The 26,436-nt window shown below is 37.2% G+C and overlaps 2 protein-coding genes and 1 long non-coding RNA gene across 5 annotated transcripts in view; 2 read left to right on the forward strand and 1 right to left on the reverse strand.

Annotated features, from left to right (window-relative positions):
• Positions 1 to 26,436, forward strand: part of dnaaf5 (dynein axonemal assembly factor 5) — a 571,499-nt gene that overhangs the window by 231,077 nt on the left and 313,986 nt on the right. The window lies entirely within an intron of this gene.
• The window catches only part of LOC100535100 (Na(+)/H(+) exchange regulatory cofactor NHE-RF2), a 136,122-nt gene that overhangs the window by 88,604 nt on the left and 21,082 nt on the right, over positions 1 to 26,436 (forward strand). The gene's annotated exons all lie outside the window — the stretch shown is intronic.
• LOC147845538 (uncharacterized) lies at positions 1,184 to 6,376 on the reverse strand. 2 transcript variants are annotated; one of them, XR_015480486.1, is made up of 3 exons: positions 5,705 to 6,376; positions 3,806 to 3,898; positions 1,184 to 1,596 (listed from the first exon to the last, which is right to left on the reverse strand). It is a non-coding gene; the product is annotated as an uncharacterized LOC147845538 (long non-coding RNA). The 2 variants fall into 2 exon arrangements; XR_015480487.1 differs by lacking the exon at positions 5,705 to 6,376 and adding an exon at positions 4,420 to 4,577 and having other exon boundaries at positions 1,510 to 1,596.

Consider the following 26,436-nt stretch of genomic DNA (forward strand, 5'->3'; position numbering starts at 1 on the left):
CAGGAAGTGACGATTTTGTTCGCTTTGACTCGTTGGATGGAAACGATGCTTCATTCGCACAACTTTTAAGCGATAATCCAGTTTTGCGCATAAAGTTTATAAGCATTTTTGGATGGAAACATAGCTTGTGTTTGAATTAGTCCATATTTTACCCAATTTGGGTTTAAATAACCCAGAATTTCATGTTACGCTTCAGAATTTTTTATATTTATTTTCATAATGGTAATATTTAACACTGAATAAAGCACATATCCGCATCTGAGGTGATCCTTGATGTCTGGAGTTGTTCAGCTGCAATGTTGCAGAAAGAGAAACCGTTTCTAAAATAAAAACTTCCATCGCAGATGGATTTAGGTCAAAAACTCCTTTTAACATGGAAATGATGCAGTTAGGACATGGTTTCAACTTTTAAGTAGTTTCTTGAAATAAAACTTAAACTTTAAAAAAGGAAATATTCTTCATTTTCAGTTGGTTGAACTTAATGTGCTAAAATTACAAGAAAAAGCAGCAAAACGACTAAAAGTTTTAAAGAAACAAAAGATGTAACAACTACAGTAATATCTTACATCAAAATGACTCTTAAAGAAAGTTCAATCAAAAATGACTGAGCTTTATGGGTTACTTAATTCTGTTGAGTAAAAATTAAGATATTTTGAAAAATGTTAATAACCTGTTACCATTGACTTCCATAATATTTGTTTATATGGAAGTCAATGGTTACAGGTTTACAGCGTTCTTCAAAGTATCATGTGTGTTCAACACAAGAAAGAAACTCAATTTGGTGCCACAAGAGGGAGAGGAAAATATTCAAGTTTGGGTGAAATATCCCTGGGTTTTACAATGAAATTCCTGACTACATTCAAAGGCATTAGTATAAATAATGCTACTAACAGCCCGCAATAATAATACTTTTCTTTCTTTGCAATAGCAGCAGCGGTATCTCTGCATATTCTGCACTTCTCACCTCATATGTCACAGAAACCCTCCTCCATTCACACCTCACTTTCGTTCGCTTTTTCATGTCAACTGCAGACGTTCAGTCATTCTGAGACACTACAGGAATTGTCTTTGCATCCATCACACCCTAGATGAGCAATAAAAGATATTTGGAGTGTCTGTTTGCACTCGGGACAGATTTTATACAGAAACCTTATCATAAAAGATAATGCAGACCAACATCAAAAACCTGATGTCACAGTGAACCACTGTGACCTGATTAATGCCACATACGGCCTTTTTGAAAAGGGTCGCTCTTTTTTCAGTTTTAACGTGAAACTAGGGACATTCAAGTGCTTCTAAACTTCAAACAGTTGAACACAAATGAAGATATTCTGAAGAACGTTCCAAAGAAATGACACCCATAACAAAAACAAATACTATGGAAGTCAATAGTGACCGGTTTCCAGCATTTTTCAAAATATCTTTTTTGTGTTGAACAAGAAGATGTTTAGCTTTGTGACAAGTGATTAAATGATGAGAGAATTTTCATTTCCCCTTTTACATATTTCCCTTTAATTATGTCTTTGGCTGAACAGCATAAATACCTCATGTAGTCCCTGAGAAATGTGCTTAAGACTGAAGGACCTGCGGCAAGAGCTGTAAAGAAGATAATAAAAAAGCAGTTTACTGTCATGCTTGTCTAACAGTGTAATGCATCACAAGAACATGTTTCAGCCCTCGAGGCTTTGACTGCAGAACAGAAAAAAAAACATATTTGTTTGGGTACATGATGCAGTACACACACACACACACACACACACACACACACACACATTAATTTACAGTGTGTGTGTGTGTGTGTGTGTGTGTGTATACAGTTGAAGTGAGAATTATTATACCCTTTTGAATTTTTTTTTTATATTTCCCAAATGATGTTTAACAGAGCAAGGAAATTTTCACAGTATGTTTGATAATATTTTTTCGTCTGGAGAAAGTCTTATTTGCTTTATTTCGGCTAGAATAAAACATTTTAGGTCAAAATTATTAGCCTCTTTAAGCAACATATTTTTTCCGATAGTCTACAGAACAAACCATCTTTTACAATAACTTGCCTAAATACCCTAACCTGTCTAGTTACCCTAATTAACCTAGTTAAGCCTTTAAATGTCACTTTAAGCTGTATAGAAGTGTCTTGAAAAATATCTAGTAAAATATTATGTAGTCATCATGGCAAAGATAAAATAAAACAGTTGTTAGAAATGAGTTATTAAAACTTTTATGTTTAGAAATGTGTAGAGAAAGGCTAATAATTCTGACCGACTGTATATTGTTTAATATATATTTCTATTATATATCGTGCATATATATAGTTTTTGCATATTTAAGTGGATTGAACATAAAAAAATCAAGTTGTCCCCCCAAAACCTCAAGAATTGTGTTGTTTTGGCTGATTTTAAATTAGTAGTTTGAACAAACAGCAAGCGCTGTTTTTTGAGTGTACTACAGTATATACACTCAGCGGCCACTTTATTAGGTACACCTGTCCATCTGCTTTTTTTTTATAATTATTTTTTAAGGGGTTTTCACCTTTATTGATAGGACAGTGGAGATTGACGGACAGAAAAAGTGTGGGGAGCAGAGACAGGATTGGCAAAGGACCTCGAGCCGGGAATCAAACTTGGATAGCTGCTAGCACATGGATACTATGTGCCGACGCACTAACCACTAGGCTATTGGCACCAACCAACTGCTTCTTAACACAAATTTGAACTTTTTTATTTTATTTTGAACTTTTATACCCCACACAGCATGAAATTCACAACACAAAATGAACATTAAACATGAAAATAATGTAAACAAATTATAATAAAAATAATAGCAAAACAAAAATGATAACAAATATAAAATAAATAATAAAATACAACATACAGTCAAAATGACAACCCTTCAAATTTCCTTTTATGTGCTCTCCAAATACTGCAAAAAGCTACCCCATTTCTGATTAAAAGTATGGGTGGAGTCCTGAAGTCTTGCCAACATATGTTTATATGATGCAGTAGAAGTCATCAGCTCAATCCAATCCTTAAAAGAGGGAGTATCTGAGTTCTTCCAATTTCGCAGCACCGGTCTCCTTAACGCAAATCAGCCAATCACATGGCAGCAACTTAATGCATTTAGGCATGTAGACATGGTCAAGACGATCTGCTGCAGTTCAAACCGAGCATCAGAATGGGAAAGAAAACTGATTTAAGTGACTTTGAATGTGGCATGGTTGTTAGTGCCAGACGGGCTGGTCTGAGTATTTCAGAAACTGCTGATCAATTGGGATGTTCACGCACAACCATCTCTAGGTTTTACAGAGAATGGTCCAAAAAAAGAGAAAATATTCAGGGAGCGGCAGTTCTGTGGCCGCAAATGCCTTGTTGATGACAGAGGTCAGAGCAGAATGGCCAGTCTGGTTCCAGCTGATAGAAAGGCAGCAGAGGTATGCAGAAGAGCATCTCTGAACACACCATCCGGCCATGAGGCGGATGGGCTACAGCTGCAGAAAACCACATCGGGTGCCTCTCCTGTCAGCTAAGAACAGGAAACTGAGGCTACAATTCACACAGACTCACCAAAATTGGATGCCATCATGTCAACATGGAGCAAAATTTCAGAGGTAAAAGGGGGCCCAACCCGGTACTAGTAAGGTGTACCTAATAAAGTGGCCGACGACTGTGTGTGTGCATGTATAGAAAATCAACATTGTTTTAAAATCATCCTTATTGTTGCATGAAATCACCTGTTTATATTTGTGCTCAAATGTTCAGCTAACTAATCTGACTTTACTTTTGCTCAGTGTGTTTTAATCAGCAGCTCTTACTTTTAGTGGTTGCATGAATTCCTCAAGTTCACACTTGCTTGCAGAGAAACCGCAGATGTGGTTCATCATCACAGCAATGACGGACAGGATCCCCTTTAGAAATGACAAAACGTCCATATATTCAAACATCCTTATATTTTATTTGACCATTTTTAAAGATTTGGCATATTTAATTACAGTTTTTCTCAGTGGCTTTGGTGCATTTCTCACAACACTATTTGCATTTGCACAACAGTTAATGCATGTCTCAAAACAATTAGTCATTTGTGCACACCAAAGTAGCAGTTTCTCATTCCTTCCAACAAATTGCAAATGCTTTTAGACATGCATCAATTGCTTTCATTCAACTCTCTGCTGTTTTATAACATTATGATTTGCTTACAGTATGTCATGTCAGTCAAAACCAACTAAACCTGTGAATGCTAAATAGTCATCCCATATAAAACTAATAGTCCTCATTTCATTACTTGAGTCATTACATACAAGAATGATGAACTAGTTGTCAAAATCTATCAAGCAATTTATTTATTTATATTTTTTTCACTCAGATGTTGTCAGACAGTGGGTTGCAACACATAACAGGATGCTGGTGGAATATCTCCCTCCCTACTCACCATTCTTAAATCCAGTAGAGATGTTTTTCTCTTCCTGGAGGTGGAAGCTATATGGCTGGCATCCATGTAACCCCGTCAGTCCTTTGCAGCCAACCCGCCCCGAGCTAGTATCGAGCCGGCGACCTTCCGAATGGGAGTCGGTAGCTTTAACAAGGAGGCTGAAGACCATTGTCTCTAGTATCTGTCGCTAGAGCACCTTTAGAGTTCAGAGGAGTGAGGTTTACCTGCACAGCACTTCACGAGCTGGCCTCCGTCACATCCAAATGCCCAAATGGCCCAGCTAGTGGCCATGGATGCAGCATGTGATGACATCACAGCAGAGTCCTGCAGAGGGTGGACACGCCACTCGAGGAGATACTTTCCTTGCTGCATTGCAAGAGATGATGTTTGCTGTGATGTAGATGAAACTATGTGGCCAGACAGACAGGAATGTCTGGATGTGCATGAATGATTTACAGGCCTGCGTATGTTGTAGGTTCAGTACTAATATGTACTGCAATATTGCCTACAGTTGTGCACAGCTCTACCCAAAGGAAGTTTATGTTTGTTGTAAATAATGCTGTGAATAAATTAGAATGGCAAAGAGCAAATGCAGTAAAAATGTTACACATACATATTCAGTGTCTTGTACTCAGATACCTCACTAAATGCAGTGATGTCTAGGTTTACTGTAGTTTTCAAATGGCTGTGCAAATAGTATATAGTATATAGTATATATAGTACATAGTGCTGTCTTGATCATTTTCAGGACGTGTCACCACAATCTGACTTTTTTTTACATTGGAAAACATTAAAAGAGTAAACTGTCATAATGAAAACACGACAAAGCCATTTGACCATCTTGTTCATATACAATGGTGTCAGGACTATTCATCTTGATGACACTGACACTTTGATTGACATGAATACTTGCTTTTGAGGAATGAGCTATCTATTTTGTACAAGTAACACGCTTTTGCAGGTTATCAACTAGGTTTTGCAGTTTGTACTAATTGTTTTGAGAAATGCATTAACTGTTGTGCAAAAATGCACTAGTGTTGTGAGAAATGCACCAAAGCGACTGAGAAAAACTGTAAGCTGGATAGATAGATAGATAGATAGATAGATAGATAGATAGATAGATAGATAGATAGATAGATAGATAGATAGATAGATAGATAGATAGATAGATAGATAGATAGATAGATAGATAGATAGATAGTCAGGTTTGTTAAAACGTGATTGGCTAATCAGTTTGAATAAGTTTGTGTTGTTGTTTTGTGTGCGTGAGTGTGGCAGAAATTACCACCATGTTCTCTGAAGCTCTCCTTCTGTCTGCCATACTCTCGGTGGTGAATGGCGGGAACTGGCCGAAGGGCGGGAGTCGGCGCACGTCCCCATGGCGACGCAGTGTTTTGTTAGCATGCGCGTGAGTCACCAGTGAGTCACAGTCAGGAGGAAACTCTCTCTGTTCTCCATTCACTCAACCAGAGCCAAATAAGGACACGAGCTCGACGACAGAGACTGGAAAACCGGCCGGTCAGTGGCCGAGCAAGAGTTTGAGACCGCGGGAAGGGACCGGTCACACCCTGCTGCTTCACACCTCAGTTTACCGGCCAAACAACTCGACTTTTAGGTGACAATAATATTTCACTCTATGAGTCACGTCGTAAAGGGTTCAGCAATTTCACTGTTTCACTATGAACAACTGGCCTTCAGCTTTTGTGGTAGGTTACAACAAGCCCAGGCCTTGGTTGCTAGGTTATTTTTGTAAACGAAAACTGAAACTATAAGTCTAAAACTCCAGGGTCAACCTCCATTTTCGTTAACTGAAATAAAATAAATAATTCACAATTAATGAAGAACTAAAACTAAACGAAACTAACAACATTTACTGCAAAAATAACTGAAGTAAAGTAATAATTAGCAAAAAAAAAAAAAACTATCATTCTCGGAATTCATAAGCATTCGTTAATCTGTGGTCGAAGAGCTGATCTTTTTGTGAAACAATGTAAACAATGCATGTTTAACTACATACTGAATTCATTCATTCATTCATTCATTTTCTTTTCGGCTTAATCCCTTTATTAATCAGGGGTCTCCACCGCGGAATCAACCACCAACTTACCCAGCATATGTTTTACGCAGATGCCCTTCCAGCTGCAACCCATCACTGGGAAACATCCATACACACACATATGGACAATTTAGCTTACCCAATTCAACTGTACCATATGTTTTTTGGACTTGTGGGGGAAACTGGAGCACCCAGAGAAAACCCACACGAACATAGGGAGAACATGCAAACTCCACACAGAATTGCCAACTGACCTAGGCAGGGCTGGAACCAGTGACCTTCTTGCTGTGAGGCAATTGTGCTACTCACTTCATCTCCGTGCTGCCCAATATGATCTTTAATATAAAGAAGTTTGTCTAAATTCTTCATAATTTTTGTCTTTGATAGTTTAAATTGCGCTTGTGTGGTTTTGAATTCAGTATTTGCTCAAACAGTTGTTTTATTTTTATTAGTAAAGGATTTGCATTGGAGTTCATGGAAACTTTGCTCTGGTCGAATGCACAGAAAATGTAAAAATCGAATAAAAACAAAAGCTTTTTAAAAAAAAGCAAATAACCTTGTTTAGTTGGTATGGTAAAATATCAAAATTTATGTTCTGAAAGTAGTAGGATTGACGGGAATGTTAGTGATTAATAACAGAAAGAACTTTCACTTTTGAGTGAACTTCTGTCACATGTTATTTTAGTATGATAAAATAAACAAAAATAGTAATGCAGAAAAGTATTTTTCGCTCTGCCAAGCCTTCTCTGTTGCTGTATAGAGAAGCAGCCTGCTCAGTCTCCTTACCCCGGCCCCACCCCGCCCACCGACTCCTGAACGTCTCACTCACTCACTCACTCACTCACGTGGGCATGCACTGTGGTCTCATGAGGAAACGCAGCTTTTTGATATAATGTTTTTCTTGTTCCCAAATACAACTAATTTATCAAGTATTGTTTGAAATAAGTATTCGTAAAAACAAGCTATTCCTGCTTTTCCGAATACCGTATTCCGGTTCGGCTCCACCCATAATATATATATAATTTTTTGTTTTTTGTTTTTTTTTTTGCTTTGCATCGCACCCTCCTGCGATGTGACTATCGCGGATGCGCACATCGCGATTTCGATGCTGAAACGATATATCGTGCAGCCCTACTTTGGGCCCATTAGTACTAGCATCGTTTCAACGCCACAACCTACCTAAGTATTGTTGCTGACCATGTTCAGCCCTTTTTGACCACAGTGTAACCATCTTCTGATGGCTACTTCCAGCAGGAAAACGCACCATATGAAAAAGTGTGAATCATCTCAGACTGCTTTCTTGAACATGACAATGAGTTCACTGTACTCAAATAGCCTTCCCAGTCACCAGAACTCAATCCAATAGAGCACCTTTGGGATGTGGTGGAACGGGAGATTCGCATCATGGATGTGCAGCCGACAAATCTGCAGCAACTGTGAGATGCTATCATGTCAATATAGACCAAAATCTCTGAGGAATATTTCCAGTACCTTGTTGAATTTACCACAACTTTTTTTTTAGATTATAAATGTACCCTCAGGAACAGATGATGTGGTTTTACCTCTGAAATTAGACAAAATTGAAGCGTCTTTGTACAAGACAGATGTCATAATCCTTATTTTAGGCTTTAACTCAATTTTAACCAAATGTTTTGTTACTGCACATTGCCACTGTAGTGCAGCAAACAGCTCTTTTATTAGCATCCACACTTGTTTACACTCACCGGCCACTTTATTAGGTACACCTGTCCAACTGCTTGTTAACGCAAATTTTTAATCAGCCAATCAGATGGCAGTAACTCAAAGCATTTAGGCATATAGACATGGTCAAAACGATCTGCTGCAGTTCAAACTGAGCATCATAAAAGAGAAAATATCCATTGAGTGGCAGTTCTACGAGCGCAAATGCCTTGTTGATGTTGATAGAGAATGGCCAGACTCGTTCAACAGAAAGGCAACAGTAACTCAAATAACCACTTGTTACAACCGAGGTATGCAGAAGAGCATCTCTGAAAGCACAACACATCAAACCTTGAGGCAGATGGGCTACAGCAGCAGAAGACCACACAGAGTGCCACTCCTGTCAGCTAAAAACAGGAAACTGAAGCTACAATTAACACAGGCTCTCCAAAATTGGACAATAGAAGATTGGAAAGACGATGCCTGTCTGATGTGTCTTGATTTCTGCTGCGACATTCGGATGGTAGGGTCAGAATTTGGCGCCAACAACATGAAAGCATAGATCTATACCGCCTTGTATCAACGGTTCAGGCTGGTGGTGGTGTAATGGTGTGTGGGATGTTTTCTTTGCACACTTTGGTTTGGGCCCATTAGTACTAGCATCGTGTCAACGCCACAACCTACCTAAGTATTGTTGCTGACCATGTTCAGCCCTTTTTGACCACAGTGTAACCATCTTCTGATGGCTACTTCCAGCAGGAAAACGCACCATATGAAAAAGTGTGAATCATCTCAGACTGCTTTCTTGAACATGACAATGAGTTCACTGTACTCAAATGGCCTTCCCAGTCACCAGAACTCAATCCAATAGAGCACCTTTGGGATGTGGTGGAACGGGAGATTCGCATCATGGATGTGCAGCCGACAAATCTGCAGCAACTGTGAGATGCTATCATGTCAATATAGACCAAAATCTTTGAGGAATATTTCCAGTACCTTGTTGAATCTATTCCACGAAGGATAGCGGCAGTTCTGAAGGCAAAAGGGCGTCCAACTTAATACTAGTAAGGTGTACCTAATAAAGTGGCCAGAGAGTGTTTATCAAGTGCAAATTTTGTTGTTTTAAATTGATACTTCACCCCTTATTTTTCACCCTCAAGTTGTAATAAACCTTAATTGGGTTTGTTTTTTTCTGTCGAACACAAAAGAAAATATTTTGAAGAATGTTGGAAACCGGTAACCATTGACATCTATCACAGGGAAAACAAGGTTCTCGAGAGACCTACCTGAGCTCAAACTCCCCTTTCACCCTGCAAACGGGAGGGAGCCACGGGCTCGAGGATCTTATGAGCTCAGGGCTCTTTCCCAGGACAGCATGCAAAATTAGCTTTAATACCAATCATCAGCTAAGTGTGAACTCTTGAAGTTTAATTTAAAAGCATATAATGGGATATCAGTTTTACACGACTTACAAAGCATAGTGTCAAAATACTCCCTGCCATTGGGGAAGTATTGGAAATATTCAGTAGCTTTTAGCATTTATGTACTTCAAATATGGTGCTCATTTGCTGTCAGACCCATGGCACCTTTTGGAAACAAAGCAATGTACCCGCGGGGTCTTAAAAGCATTGAAAAAGTCTTAAACTTGATCATCTCAAATTAAGGCTTTAATAGCCTTGAATTTGGATTTCATTACAAAGGTGTTATTTTATTCTTTTATTTTTGCCTTTTCTAGGATAAAGTTAATACTGTAACAAAATGAACTGTTACTAATGTAGGCTAATTAAAAATTCATGCAGCGTGTGCACCTTGCGTTTCACATCATTGCAGAAAGCGCGGAAGCGTGTGCACCCTTTACTATGGTTACTAGGCAAGTGAGGAACTAAACAAGATAGTCGTAGCCTAGTTTGTCGGCTAAAATTGGAAAGTGTCGGTTTAATCTGCTGTAGCCAAGGAATCCAAAATACGTTTGGGTCAAGCCTGTGCCAGGAAATGACCGCAATGCCTACTGCTGTTGGTGCCGGAAATCTTTTAAGCTAGCGACGATGGGTGTTAAAGCCCTGAACTTCCATACCGCGTGTAGTGCTGCTCATCAGCGCCAACCACCTATTGTGCTGTTCTACCAGAAAGACTTTAGGAGGCAGATTAACGTTTAAACATTTATTGTGAATTGTTTGCATAAATGCGAGTTCGTTACCGTCCTTTCATAAAGTCCTTTGGCGTAAGCCCCGTCTATAGTGCAGAAATTTGGATGAGCTGGCAGATCCTGCCTAAAGATGAAGGCAGGGCGAAGCCAACCCCTTGAGTGGAGACGAGGCTGACCTGGTGGTGGTGGTGATGGGGAGGATGGAGGGAAACTTCCACAATGTCACCTGAGTAAAGCGAAACAGATGGTTTAGATGGGCTTATTTATATGGCTTTCTTGGTTGTTATAGGCTGACGAGATAATTATGAATGACGTGACATCTCAGTCTTCCTGATTGAACTATAGCTAAAGCTTTTATTTCTGTGCACCGGAGACCTCTTTGGTTACTGAAACAGCTTTGGCTATCAGTAATGAAGAAATTTCCACATTAGAAGTGTTGCGACCACAATCAAAGAACATCCTATCTTACTGTGGCTCAACACCAACTCTGCAGGCTGGGGTAATGTGGGTCCCTAAAACAATCTCTGAGCACCACTCTAAAATGCATCGCTCAGCGCCGTCACAAGACATGCACATGACAGTTAGAAGTATCACACACCAGACGCGCACATTCGTATGCTATTCAAAATTAAACTATTCAGATGGTTGCGGCAGAAATATGAACAGTGTCCTGAGTCATGGGTGGGCCAGCGACCAACCTGTGGCGCCAGTGTGTGTACCCTTATAGAAATGTTTAGAATTCTGAAATGCAGTGCGCTGTGTGGCGCGGCACATCGCCGAGCAGTGCTATTGATGTGCTACCCGCTTTACAAATCGAATGAGAACATTACAGATGTTTTCAAAACCATGTTTCCTGTCCACGAGGTTGCAGCTATATTCTCATGTGGAAGCAACAAAACTGCATATTATACTAAATTTGGACTAGCTCTTTTTATATCTAAAGAAATGACTGCCCAAGTCAATAAGGCCAACAGGTTTGTGGCCATATTTGACCAGAGTCTCAATAAGATGCCGAAAGTAAACAGTTGTACCATCATATTCGCTACTTGGTGGACGACCATGCTGTTGCGTATGTATTAAATATAACTGATAATTGAAATTGGCAACGTAGTGGGGCAGAAGGTAATGCTGTCGCCTAACAGTAAGAAGGTTGCTGGGTCGCTGGTTCGAACCTCGGCTCAGTTGGCGTTTCTGTGTGGAGTTTGCATGTTCTCCCTGCGTTCGCGTGGGTTTCCTCCGGGTGTTCCGGTTTCCCTCACAGTCCAAAGACATGCAGTACAGGTGAATTGGGTAGGCTAAATTGTCCATAGTGTATGTCTGTGTGTGGATGTTTCCCAGAGTTGGGTTGCGGCTGGAAGGGCATCCGCTGCGTAAAAACCTGCTGAATAAGTTGGCAGTTCATTCCACTGTGGCGACCCCGGATAAATAAAGGTACTAAGCCGACAAGAAAATGAATAAATAATTTCAATAAAATATTTTATTTAATTCAAGTCCACTTGTGCATAATTGTTTTCTAGGGTTTAATATGTATACAGATTTGGCATTTTCCTCTCATAATTCTGTCGGAATAGGTACAAAGTTGGCATTGAATTTAATTTGAAATGGTATTAAAAAGGTCTTAAAAAGCCTTGCATTTCATTTGGAGGATCCCAGGGGTAATCTGCAAAAGCTACTATTTCTAATCACAATTTTGGCATTTACTCTGCAGCTGAACATTGATGACAGCATTGTTAATCATTTTATACAGACGTACTTCTTCATTCTAAAATGAGAAGTTAATCATTATTTGCTTTGCATATGTCGCGTTTGCAGAACAAAAGGACCATATTTTGGACCAAAATGAGACATGAGTAAACGATGACAGAATCTTCTTTTTTGGCTGAACTTCCCCTACAAGTGGTCTGACTGTGCTGTCTGAAGTGTTTACATGGCTTTTGAGGGCGAATTAATGTTGCAGTCTGACTGAAATCAAGCTGATGAAGTGCATGAAACCAGACCGACTGATCCAGAGTCTACGCTGCTCACAGTTACACCATGGTGGTCAACCTCAGCGCTGTGTGTTTTGGGAATTCACTAGATTTCTTAATGGCAATCGTTCTGCCAAAAGTGACCAAAATTCTGTCAAATTCAACCAAAATCAGCACTGCACATTGCCAAATGCTCTGCCAAATGGATGATGTCAGTATGCCTTAATAATCATCTTCAGAGAGAACAGAAAATCAGCAGTGAAAATGGTCAGAATTGATCGGTATGCTTTAGCGGAAAAGTTCCTGTACATTCTGTATACTTCTAAATTGTTGAAAACTAAAGATTGTATGCACGTTACCAGTTCATATCTCATGTGTATCTTTTATGTCTTTCATGATTAACAGTTTCATCGATTCCTAAGAAAGTTACAGATTTGAATACAGTAAATCTGTACAGAATCAACTTTTTTACCTCATAAATGAAGCCATCCTCAAGGCCTTGTGGTCACAGCTTAGTTATTATTAAATACAATTGAAAAATCTTCAATATAGAATAGTCAGAGAACTAAATAAACAACATCAAAAGCAGTCTTTGTAAAGCTCATCAAATTTACACTGTTGGTGGCACGGTGGCTCAGTCAGGGCTCAACAATAAGGACTGCTCGATGGCCCGGGGCCAGCGTGAGAGATGCTCGGGACAGTAGACGGAATCGTTACTGGCCTGATCGGGGCAGTGCTGCCTTGTCACTAAATTTTAATAGAAGGCAACATGACCACGACATCAAATTATGAGACTAAAGGAAAACATCTGTTTCTAACTTTGTGGAAACATTTAAATCACGAAAAACATGAAGGTGATGTTTTGCTTAGTTTGCCGTCACTTTTAAGTCAGCCACGTTTTGTTTTGCAATAAAATACTTGCACATTTTCCATACTGCTATATTTTACTGCTAAATATTTTTCAAATAACTTAAATTCTACAGTCACTGACATTATTTTCATTCATTCATTTTTTTTTCGGTTGTGTCCCTTTATTAATCTGGGGTCGCCACAGTGGAATGAACCACCAGACATTATTTTGTGACACATTATTTAATATATGTGGCTGATAAATAGCAATTAACTTTTTTATTTCTTTGGTGGGGCCAGTAAAAATTTTGGCAGGGCAAGTAAAAATCTGAACTACTGGTCCAATCGGGAAAGTAGAAAAAATCCTTAGCGTTGAATCCTGTCAGTGGTTAGCATTTTCGCCATACAGCAAGAAGATCGCTGGATTGAGTCTGCTGTTGGCGTGAGTTTCTTACAAGTGCTCCGGTTTCCCCCACAGTCCAAAGACATGCACTATAGGTGAATAAAATAAACTAAATTGGCTGTAGTGTATGAGTGTGTGAATTTGAGAGTGTATAGGTGTTTTCCAGTACTGGGTTGCAGCTAGAAGGGTATCCGCTGCATGAAACATATGCTGGAATAGTTGGTAATAATTGTGGTGACCTCTCAAATAGAGACTAGTCCTAAGGAAAGTGAATGAATGAATTTACACTGTCACGGTTAGATTATGTCTTAGACGCATTATTGTGTATGACCCATTATCTAATAATTTAGAGGGATGGTTCACCCAAAAATGTAAATTTAATCACTATTTACTCACCCTCAAATGATTTCAAACCTTTACTAGTTTCTTTGTATCTCTTAAACACAAAATAATTTGTTTTGAAAAATGTTAGAAGCCTGTAACCATTGACTTCCATAATAGAAAAAAACCAAATATTATGAAAGTCAGGGATTACAGGTTTTTAGTATTTAACTAAATATCTTATTTTGAGTTCAACAGAAGAAAGAAACTCTAACAGGTTTGTGACAAGTGACACATTTTTTATAGTATATTTTCTCCATTTCCTTAAAGGACTGTATTGCACAGTTTTTAATGTTGCCCGACGATGATTGGTTGCTATGCGGTTGCCGAATTTCAATTAATGAATTTGTTTATATATTTGTGGATTAACAGGGAGGTATGGGTGATACCTTAACCTTTGCGTTGCAATACACTAGTGAAAAATCTCCCCATCTTAATAATTAGTCTTATTGGCATAATAAGGATAAAACATACAATCGGTCTGACTGAATTGATGTACCACAGTAGCATTTGTTTTGTGTATGAATCTGCTTTAAACCCAAGATTCCCTGACATACTTTAACCGATTTTCCACTATCATGTCGAATGGTTCTAAGAGGTGAAGTAGTGGTGCAGTAGGTAGTGCTGTCCCCTCACAGCAAGAAGGTCGCTGGTTCGAACCTCGGCTCAGTTGGCATTTCTGTGAGGAGTTTGCATGTTTTCCCTGCGTTCATGTGGGTTTCCTCCGGTTTCCCCCACAGTCCAAAGACATGCTGCAGGTGAATTTGGTAGGCTAAATTGCCCTTAGTGTATGAGGGTGACAGGTCGGCCGGAATGTGTAAAAAAAGTCGTTATCATATGGACAAGTCTAAATGAAGTACTTGTTCCAAAGAGCCGACCCCGCAACCATACGGGACTAAGGCCAAAGAAGAAGATGTCAAATGGTTCTAATAACAGTCCGGTATTATGGATCCAGTTGTGTTTCCATTTGAACCACTTTTACAAACTATTCTATTTAGTGTTTCCTCTAGGAATTTTTCCAGCTGTGGCCGGATTAATTTTGGCGTGGCCCCCCTGCCATGGAAGAATGAATTTAGTGGAAACTATGCTATTTATTTATTTATTTATTTATTTATTTATTTATTTATTTATTTATTTATATAATTATATTTATAACCATTTTTTTGAGTGAGACAAATTAAATATAACAACAAGGTTAAAATTAAGCTAAAAGTGAATAAATTTAAAAAAAAAATGTCAGGATTTAAATTTAAAAAAAAAAAAAAAGAAAGAAAAATTACGATTTAAATCGATCTTGCCCCCCACAAAAAATGCTTGGAGTTGAATGTTATTAACCTATATAACCTTATCGTGATTATAATTAAAGGAAAAATAAAAGCTAAAGAAAATAGTTGTCATTTAAAGATCAAAATTCACCAGCTCTATTTATTATTGCATACAAGACATCTATAATAATAATAATATAAACTAAACTATTTTATACAATTACAGTGAAAGGAAATTCATAGTCATTGTTAAAAAGGGGACCTTTCTTTTTCAAGAAAGTTTTATGAACATAAAACAGCTCGTTTATTAACATCCACACTTGTTTCTAATAAGTGTAAGTTTTGCTGTTTTAAATAGATAGTTCACCCCCAAAAAATAACATTTTAATTACCCATATATAGTACCAAATTTATATGTTTATTTTTTTCTGTTGTACACAAAAGAAGATATTTTAAAGAATGTTGGAAACCGGTAACCATTGACATTCAATGTATTAAAAAAAACCATTAAGGTACTTTGGTGAAAGGTTACAGGTTTATTCATATTTATTTTGTGTTACATTAGTTTATAAAAATTTCTCGCGTTAGGCAGGTGGGTTGCAATACATTGCTTTTATTTGATAGGGGTTGCTGCATCTGGTAGATTTCTCTAGTGCACTCAGCGAGTTTAGTCAGTGTTGATTTTTACAATAATTAATGTCTTTGTGGCTGAGTCATGTAATTTATCGGTAGGCCCACCCGGAATCTGCACGCAGAATTCCGCAAATTTTTAGCCCAATATTAACTGTTTAAATTTACTTTTAATTTACTTTAATTTACTGTTTATTTACTTGAGTAAATGTGTGTAAATCTATATTTATTCAGTTTTTTAATTAATTTGAGTAATATTATTGACTAATGTGAAAATGTTTTGATTTATGTATTTATGTACAATGCAGTTTGCACAGTAATATTTATGTAATAGTCTTTTACTAGATATATTCTATGACATACTTGCTTTGTTTACCAAATAAAGTGAATCTAATTGGATTTGCATTTTAAACATTAATTAAAAGTTAAAAATATATTATTTTTATTTCATGTATTAAGGATTTAGCTATGATACTCCCAAAATAATTACGCAGAAATCCGCAGACTTTTACCAACATTCTCTGCAGAAATAGCAAAAAACGTCCGCAGATTCCGTCTGGCCCTATTTATCGGTAAACAGCAATGTTGGATTCCGACATTAGATTGGTTACAGTCATAGATATTTATCTTGTGTATATACCTATAGGTAAGAGTTCCTTTCATATGCGCGTCTTCTCTATTAGTTGTCCTATTCCTTACCTGTCACTGTGAGAAACACAAGGTGTGACACAGTTTCAAATGTACTCTTGTGGTGAATGTGTTACTGCGAGCCCAAAATTTAGCCGTTTTTTTAATTTTTTTTTTTCAAAGAGAGCAACATTTCTCTGAGTTCTTCCTCTGCTTTCTGCTTGTTATTTGTGTGTTTCTATGGCAAATGGCGGGGGGAACTACGAGAGCCAAGAGGGGAGCGTGACGTATTAGAATGTCCATTTAAACAAATCGATGTGAACTTCACACGTGAGTTTATTGATAAAATCGATTTATTGCCCAGCTCTCATTTGAATGCAGCATAGTTTCTGTATTCCTCAGCTGCAGAAGTTGTTGATGTCTCTACTTTTGTAATGCATCTGTGACGTTTTTGCTCAAGTGTGCCCTCTAGCATCCGGTATGATTGAAACATATTATTACATTACATGTGTGCGCACAACACAACAAAAATTACACTTTTCTATAAAGATAAAAGACTTTTATTTTATTTATTTATTTTTTGTCTCTCTACGATGTCATTTATATCATTATCGCTAATGACAAATACCAGAAATTATTGTGATATATTTGACTTAGTGCATACCCACATTCCTATTATTGTTTATATTTTGGCTGTTTCTGCAGAGTGATTTTTGTCATCGCACATTCTGTGCATCCTCACTGCAGTTCTGTATGTTGCTACTTAGATTTTAAAGCTCGCATAATGGACTGCAGTAGTGGCATAGTACTTATATTGACTGTTTGCATGATAATGGATTCAAGGGCTCCCATTTATCAGACTGTGGATGTTAGGTGAGGTGTAAGGACATTTCCCATGAAAGAGTGGCATTAGAAGGGCATCACTGTGAGAAAGAGACAGGGAACGTGCGTATTGGGAGATGCATTCAAGAAGGGAGTTTATTAGATGTGCATTTATTTATAGGGATGCCTGAGAACGGCAGTGTGTCATCGTGTCAGTGGATGATCTCATTCAAATGAGCTCATATGGAGGAAGTGCTGTTGCTTTCATTTCCTCATTTCTGAAATCATTTAGTCTCATTTCCCATTCACACTATTAGAGGACTTTAATTTATTGCTCAAGTCAAGATTTATGTGACTATTCAACATTGACTATAACTATTGAACCTTTGCTTTTTATGAGGAAAATGTGAATGCATGCATAAAACTCACCATAATTATGTCAGGGCGTTGCCATGGTTTGTCTTGGTCATTCAGTTGGTAGGGTGTTAGGAATGGTTGCTAGGGTGTTGGTTGGTTTATCTTTGTTCTTAGACTAAAACAGCTGTAGGGTCACATGCAGATGAATTCTGGAAGATTGGTGGTCAGCTGGATGGAGTGTGAGTTCTAGGGCTGAATACACTCAGACTTGGCCTTCAGGCATGAGGGCAGGAATGTGTGCTAGGAACTTCCAAGCAGCCTTGTTCAGGCTGTCAGTCCAAATACAAGTTTTGTGCATAACCCAATTGAAGTTTGATCATATTCAGAAAGCGTGAACGGCAAAAAAATTAACAAAGGTGAAAGTTTTTCAAAGGTATTTCAAGCTACATTCACTATGGCTGCATCTCAGTCAGCTCCCTTCTTCAGTAGTCAGTAAACTGATCAGGGCATTAGCCATGTTAACACTAACTACAGAGGCTGTCATTTTGATCATTAAATTATTGCTATTTAATAACTTTGCTGAAATAAAAAAAACATATCTATAACTTTTTGACTTTTAGTAAATATGTGTATTTTCTTTCTAGCGTTGTTATTTTATTAAAATTACAAAACACAAAAGAGTTCTGATTATATCTACCTCCATAGCAGTCAAAATAAGCACATGCATTTCAAGCGTTTGCTACTTTTCCCCATGTCTTTAAAGCAGAGCTAGGTAGACTATCCAAAGTCTATACTCAAGTAAAAGTACAAGTACTTGCAGAAATTTTTACTCAAGTAAAAGTAAACGTAACAATCTTAAAATTTACTCTAGTAAGAGTAAAAAATCTGATATATATATATATATATATATATATATATATATATATATATATATATATATATATATATATAGTTAAAGTCAAAAATTATTCACCCTCATGTGATTTTCTTTTTCTTTTTTAAATATTTCTCAAATAATGGTAAACTGAGCAAGGGAATTTTCACAGTATTTCCGATAATATTTTTATTCTCCTGGTAATGTTTTTAAAACCATTTTACAGTCCCTAATTACGCTAACTTGCCGAATTACCCTGGTTAAGCTGTTAAATGTCACTTTAAGCTGAATACTAGTATCATGAAAAATATCTTGTCAAATATTATGTACTGTCATCATGGCAAAGATAAAATAAACCAAACTATAGAAATGTGTATTAAATATTAAAAAATAATGTTTAAATATTATATTTTTAAATAGTTACAGTGTGATTCATGTCATTCACGTTTATGTTGCAATGTCAGTTCGATGTACAGCAAGCATCGCATTATCAAACTATTCTTGTTGACCTCTTGGAGTGAAAACATAGACTTCACTTAAGACTCAACCATGGCGTGACCGCATTATAAACTCGCACGTCTTCCTCGACTTCAGCCATCATTCCAACATATGCGCGCACGCTATAACCGAAAGCGGGACCTGCGTCTCTATAGCAACCTCTCGCGACACAACCAAGCAAGCAAGTCATGATTTTTCTCTAATAATTTACTTGAGTAAAAGTACACATCTTTAAATGTACTCAAAAAAGTATAAGTTACCCAATGATTTAACTCAAGTTAATGTAACGAAGTAAATGTAATTTGTTACTACCCACCTCTGCTTTTACCATGCGTGCCTCTGATGCCTAGCAACTTCCTCATATCAAAAACTTTCTGTTTGACGTCTAGTATGACGTCTTATATGAGAATGGTCCGAATGACGGATATGGTAATTCTAGTACTTATAGAATTCTGGTAGTTCCCAGACACCATTTTTAAAGTGCTGTCTCAATCACAAAATTCTTCCAGTGCACTGAAAGAGCATTGATGCTCACTATGCACCCTTAACCCAAGATTGGATGTGCAAAACACAAAACATATCGTCGAACACAAGATATTTTTTTCTAAGGAGAAACTCCTATTCATATCTAACATGAAAGAACAGCTAGACAGGTTAAGAACAATCCAGCCGACATTTATAATATTTGACAGTTGAAATGTTGCTGGTATATAAAATATAAAATATAAAAATTATTTAGCTGTAATGTACTTTTATAAACCTCATAAATGTAATATATGAAAAATATTAGCTTTGTTGTTGTTTTATTAATTCTGGTTCTGATACAAGGACATTTTTGAGTCACACGCAGTAATGTCCCAATGTCTATTGAACCAAGCTCACCATTACTGTCCTTATTAGTGCTCAAATTAGTGTACACGGCCTACTGATGCACGGGAGCTATAGAGCTGATAAAGATGCATCCTCAGTCACTTTCTCACGCCACGTCAGACGTTGTTTGTAGAAAACACATTGAAAGTTGTCACAGAAACAAGGTTGTGTAAGTCAAAATAGATTAACAGTATACTGTAGTCAGGGTGGTCCAAACACATTCCTCTTTGAATCTTAAGACCGGCAAAAAAGCAGCTAAAATAAAAAAAACTTGCTTCCTATATTTCTGCCTGCGTGTATAATCTATCACAGTCTCAACAATACAATTAATTGTTATTTATATAGAGCTTTTCATAGATGAAGTTCTAGTAAATAAAATCAGCTTCAGTTCAGCATGTTGTCAACTCCTAGGACAACACGTCAATTACAAACCCTGTTGATGCTGCTGTTGTTTTTGGCTTAGACATACAGTATTATCACAACATCATTGATAAAGAAACCAATGCAGATATTCTGACAAGAAAAAATCACATGAGCAAGATTTGAACACGTGGACAGTGAATCATTTAGATCAGAATCAATTTGAATATACAAACAATCAGATTTAAACATAGAATTTAAGCAAGGCTTTACTTAACATTAGATTTTAGTTAGATAGATTAATGAATTGCCTTATGGGTGCTCAAACTCTGGTTCTTTTGATGTTTAAAATGAAACTTTGCCATTTAAATAAGTGATGATTATTAATATTTTTGGTAGTTTGAAATATTTTCTAGGATCAATTAAATTGTTCAAAAGTTGTCACAGCGAAGAGGTCTAGTAATGCAATTTTAGAGTATAAATGGACAGAAAATGTGTTAATTAATAGATTATTTGGCGTGTGCATGGTTTAGGGCTGGGTGATTAATCTAAATCAAAGTGCAAACACAGTTGAGCGAAAGATGTGATTGTCATGCACATCTTGTAAGGGAAGCACAGCTGTAAATTTCCTCTGAAGGCCAAGGGGCGCTCTCGTGCAATACTCAACACTTACAAAGAAGAAACCGAGAAAATCCCCATAGCATTGCATTATAAACCGAACATATAACTCCTTTCATTGATTCAACGTGACTAGTAGATGATAAAGTCTAGATAGGATACAGCTGTGGATATGCACATCAGTATAGCATCATTTTTTATGACACTGTATAAGTATAATTAATATTTTTACAGTACTGTGGTTGGGTTTAGGTTTCTATGCATATCAGAGAACTTTTGTAAATTTAATTAGATGCTAATAACACAATAAGATGTCTCATCTTTGACCAATGTGCATTATCTGGGCTACAGCTAAAATAAAACAACTTCAACAAAAAAAAAACAAAAAAAAACTTTCGGCAGTTCCTTGAGTTCCTACAGAAACTCTCACTATCAAACTAACTGTCAAGATCTTTATCATCTGACATGACAACACTTGTCTGTCATAACTATCACCATTAAACGAGGAAATAAAGACATGACGGTCTTAGAGAAGAGAGGGAAATGTGGTCTAAATGGAGGAGAGGGAGGTCCCGTTGAGAGTTTATTTCAGTGGGGTATATTTAGACACCACCATAAAGCAGAGAGGAAAAACGGTGATGTATAAACAGTAGTATGAATCTGATGTAACACACTGCAATAGGCCCACACACACAAACACACACACACACATGAGAAAATTCTGCTGCAAATTACACTGAAGTACCAGGAGCATAACTCACACTCTGATTATACACATAATGACCAGCATAAAGAGGAATCGGTGCAGAAGTGAGCCGGGCAGCTGGAAAATCAATACTATTAATGTCTATAAGCGGCATGCGTAACAGTACCGGATAATATCATGAAGACTACATGAGCAGTCCGAGCTCTACACTGCAGCAGCCACAGTGACGCCATTGTGGTTCAAAACGCACTTCCTGTCTGCCGCCACAATGTTTGTGTTTCATGTTGCCGTGGCAACCGTGAGCACATAAATACCAGAGCAAAAAAAAAGAGGAGGGAGTGAGTGAGAGAGAAACTGAGACATCGAGGGCAAACCCATATGACTAGCCGGAATGAAAACTCAAATGCACCCAGATTTTGCTTTACTGCTGTGTGTGTGTGTGTGTGTGTGTATATATATATATATATATATATATATATATATATATATATATATATATATATATATATATATATATGTGTGTGTGTGTGTGTGTGTGTGTGTGTGTGTGTGTGTGTGTATGTGTGTATGTGTGTTGTGGATTAGCAGTCGCCCCTAAAGCAACATTAAAATACCTGCTCTTTCCATACAGTTTTATAGCCTTTCCCAACAAACTCCTGTGAATTCATGCAGCATTTGTTTTGTCCTGCACATTCAGATGAGTGGCTTTCCTTTACCCCTAACATTTTAAAACTTTAGAAAAGACATTTGATGTCATTAATAAGCAAAATAGACCTGGTTAAACTTAAACCCAGCTTAATTTAAGCTATAATATTTGTTGATAATATTGCTTACCTAAGTATAGTCAGTGGTGTAAAGAAACAAATCACAAAGACTCAAACTACTGTAATTGAGAAGAATCAGTCCTGTGATTCCTGTCCAATCAAATCGCTCATAGAAGGTAAATCGCCTCATAATGAACTACCTCAAGACATGGGCGATTTATAATTGCAGCAAACTGTGTTGGAAGCATTAAAAGTGTGCAAGAAAATGTCCAAAATCTTTACACACAATGACCCAGAGACTGTTTAGATCAGGGGTGGGCAATCTCGGTCCTGGAGGGCTGGTGTCCTGCACAGTTTAGCTCCAACCCTATTCAAACAGACTATAGAGTTCAAGTGATCTTTAAGACACTGATTAGTTTGTTCAGGTGTGCTTGACTAGTGTTGGAAAAAAACTCTGCAGGGGCACCGGCCCTCGAGGATCAAGTTTGCCCATCCCTGGTTTAGATGCATGTCACTGATGAGATGAAGGATGTTGACAAAATGGTCTTAAACACCCAGCAGGCACAAGACGTCAACATGACGTCAGATTGAAGTTTTAATTAAAATCGGGTTGACATCAGAACTCAATGTCAGGCCAACATCAATGTCCAACATCCAACCTAAAATCAACCAAATATCAAGGTCTAAGGATGATACAGCTTGACGTTGTGTGGACGTTACCCCTATGACGTCTATCGGACGTTGGATTTTGGTTGCCATACGTGATGAATAAATGTCAGTATTTGATGTCAATATGACTTTGGTATAAGATGTTGGCTCGATGTTGGATTTTGGTCACTTTTCTCTCACAACCTAAAATCCAACAAACAATAATGTCTAATGATGTTACAGCTTGGCGTTGTGTGGACGTTACCACGTCTATCAGACGTTGGATTTTGATTGCCATACCTGACGAATAAATGTCAGTATTTGTTGTTAATATGATGTTGGTTTGAGATGTTGGCTCGACATTGGATTTTGGTCACTTTCTCTCTCACAACCTGAAATCAACCAAATATCAACATAATTTGACGTCGTTATTGGACATGAAAATAACGGTGTCTTTAAATGCTGGCTAGACTTGAGTTTTGGCCACCTGATATCACAATCTAAATCTAACCTAATATTAACGTCTTATGACGTTGCGTGCCTCTGTCACTAAATGTACTACAGAATATCACAATTACACACATTCACAAATTACATGTAAATGCATCCAGTATACTATAGTGTAGACCATTTGAATGTGCTGATGTCAATGGCCCATAAACATTTTCTGCTTATTATTAAACTATTTCATAACTGTAACAAGAGGCAATTCAATCATAACTTAATGTTAAAACAGCTATTATAACATTATTCATCAAAATGAGGCTCTTTTTGAATTCTCAGAAACTCTAGAAATTAAAAATGTAAAACAGGAAATACGCTGGGACCATTGTTATTGTTTACATCTCTCAAAATAGTCTATATAGTATAGTATAGTGTATAGTATATATTATAGTATATATAATAGTATAGTACAGTGTATAGTATAGTAGTATAGTGTTTAGTATATTATATAGTTTAGTGTAGTGTATAGTAGAATATAGTATAGTGTATAGTTTAGTATAGTGTATAGTATATATAATAGTATAGTACAGTGTATAGTATAGTAGTATAGTGTATGGTATATTATATAGTTTAGTATATAGGATAGTTTAGTATAGTGTATAGTATATAGAATAGTATAGTACAGTGTATAGTATAGTATATAGTATAGTATATTATATTGTATAGTGTATAATATAATATTGTATAATGTAAAGTATATGATATAGTATAGTATTATTAAGTATATAAAGTACCTATATCTGACACTGTAGACATTTACCTGAACAGATGTAAGTGTATAGGTCAGACAGCTGAAGTGTTGAAACTTGTCTTCACATTCACACTAATAACCTTTTTAATATAGAAAAGGGTATTTTCAGCTGGATTAGTCTCCATAAGGGTGTGTTTGGTAGCTAGGGAATTGTTGTGCTGTTGCTAAGAAGTTCTGACTAATTGTAGGCACTTTGTGTGGTTGCTAGGGTATTTTGTTTCCTTGGCTGTTTTGGCCAGTTGTTAGCATGCTGCGTGGTTGCTACTGTAGTTCATTGCTGTGTAGATCTCTGGCTGTTTTTACAACTTCTTAATGCATTGTGTGGTGGTTGCTACGCTGTTTCAGTCTATTGCTAAGGCATTGATGTGTTGTTGCTTTGATGTTTTGACTAGCTGTCAGTGTGTTGTATGGTTACTAAGGTGCCTGGTTATTAGAGTGTTCCGTGGTTGCTAGGGCCCCACTACATTGATTGACAAGTGACCCGAACAACATTGTGTTGTTGTTAAGGTATTTTGACTGGTTGCTAATATGCTCTTTTGTTGCTAGAAAGACCCATCTATCTATCTATCTATCTATCTATCTATCTATCTATCTATCTATCTATCTATCTATCTATCTATCTATCTATCTATCTATCTATCTATCTATCTATCTATCTATCTATCTATCTATCTATCTATCTATCTATCTATCTATCTATCTATCTATCTATCTATCTATCTATCTATCTATCTATCTATCATCTATCTGTCTGTCTGTCTGTCTGTCTGTCTGTCTGTCTCTTACTATGGTGTTGTGTTGTTGTTGTTAAGGTGTCTTGACTGGTTGTTAAAATGTTCTCTTGTTGCTAGGGCACTAGGCAATTGTTAAGGTGTACTGAGTGTTTGCTTGCATGTACTATGTGGTTGCTTAGACATTGCTAATCTTTATGGCACAAGTTTTTTTGCACATGAAGTTCATTAGCTCTAATTAGGGTTATTAAAGTTAACTAAAACTAATACAATTGCAATTGGTAATTGAAAAACAGCTGGTATACACTCACTGGCCACTTTATTAGGTACACCTGTCCAACTACCTGTTACAACCGAGGTATGCAGAAGGGCATCTCTGAACGCACAACACGTCAAACTTTGAGGCTCGATTTCTGCTACAACATTCAGATGGTAGGGTCAGAATTTGGCGACAACAACATGAAAAGTAAGAATCTAAACTGCCTTGTATCAACAGTTCCGGCAGGTCATAAAGTGCAATTCATCTTAGACTGGTTACTTGAACATGACAATGAGTTCACTGTACTCAAATGGCCTCCACAGTCACCAGAACTCAATCCAATAGAGCACCTTTAGAGACCAAAATCTCTGAGGAATATTTCCAGCACCTTGTTGAATCTGTGCCATGAAAGATTAAGGCAGTTCTGAAGGCAAAAGGCGATCCAACTTGGTACTAGTAAGGTGTGCCTAATAAAGTGGCCGGTGAGTTTATGTATGTGTCTGTGTGTAAAAACGAAATAAAGAATAAAACGTAATTTTAAAATGCTCAGATGGCAGTTAGTAATATTGCGAATGAATTAAACTTATCATTTAAAGTTGTAGGCTGTTAAAATCCTATCTGACTGTATCATACACTTTTCATTGTATGTTCTGTCTGAGCACTGTACTCCACTTCCTCACAGTCAGCGTTGTGTTTATTGTGTGTTTATGCGCGAGTGAAAGAGCGTTGTGTCTGGAAGAGGAGCTTGTGTTTCCTCTGAGGAATGCTTGTATAATTAGATCCCTGCTGTCATGACAACCAAACTTGATTTTTAAGGGGGCCGAGACTAGTTCAGTTATAGAAACCTGAGTCAGTGTCTGCACGCGCACGCGCACACACACACACACACACACACACACACACACACACACACACACACACACACACACACACTCTCAGATAAGACACAAAAAACTACACATGAACTCTTATCAGAGCAGACATGAGAGTATATGTTCAACAGCCTTGGATTGTGAACTGTGAACTTAGAAAATACAGGTACCTTATATAATAATAATCACCTGTTTCTATTGTCTTAGAGGTTAAAGGGGTTTACTGTATGTAAGTTTATCTATCTATCTATCTATCTATCTATCTATCTATCTATCTATCTATCTATCTATCTATATCTATCTATCTATCTATCTATCTATCTATCTATCTATCTATCTATCTATCTATCTATCTATCTATCTATCTATCTATCTATCT

The sequence above is a fragment of the Danio rerio genome, chromosome 3 (genome assembly GCF_052040795.2).
Source record: "Danio rerio strain M-AB ecotype USA chromosome 3, GRCz13ab, whole genome shotgun sequence".
Lineage (NCBI taxonomy): Eukaryota > Metazoa > Chordata > Actinopteri > Cypriniformes > Danionidae > Danio > Danio rerio.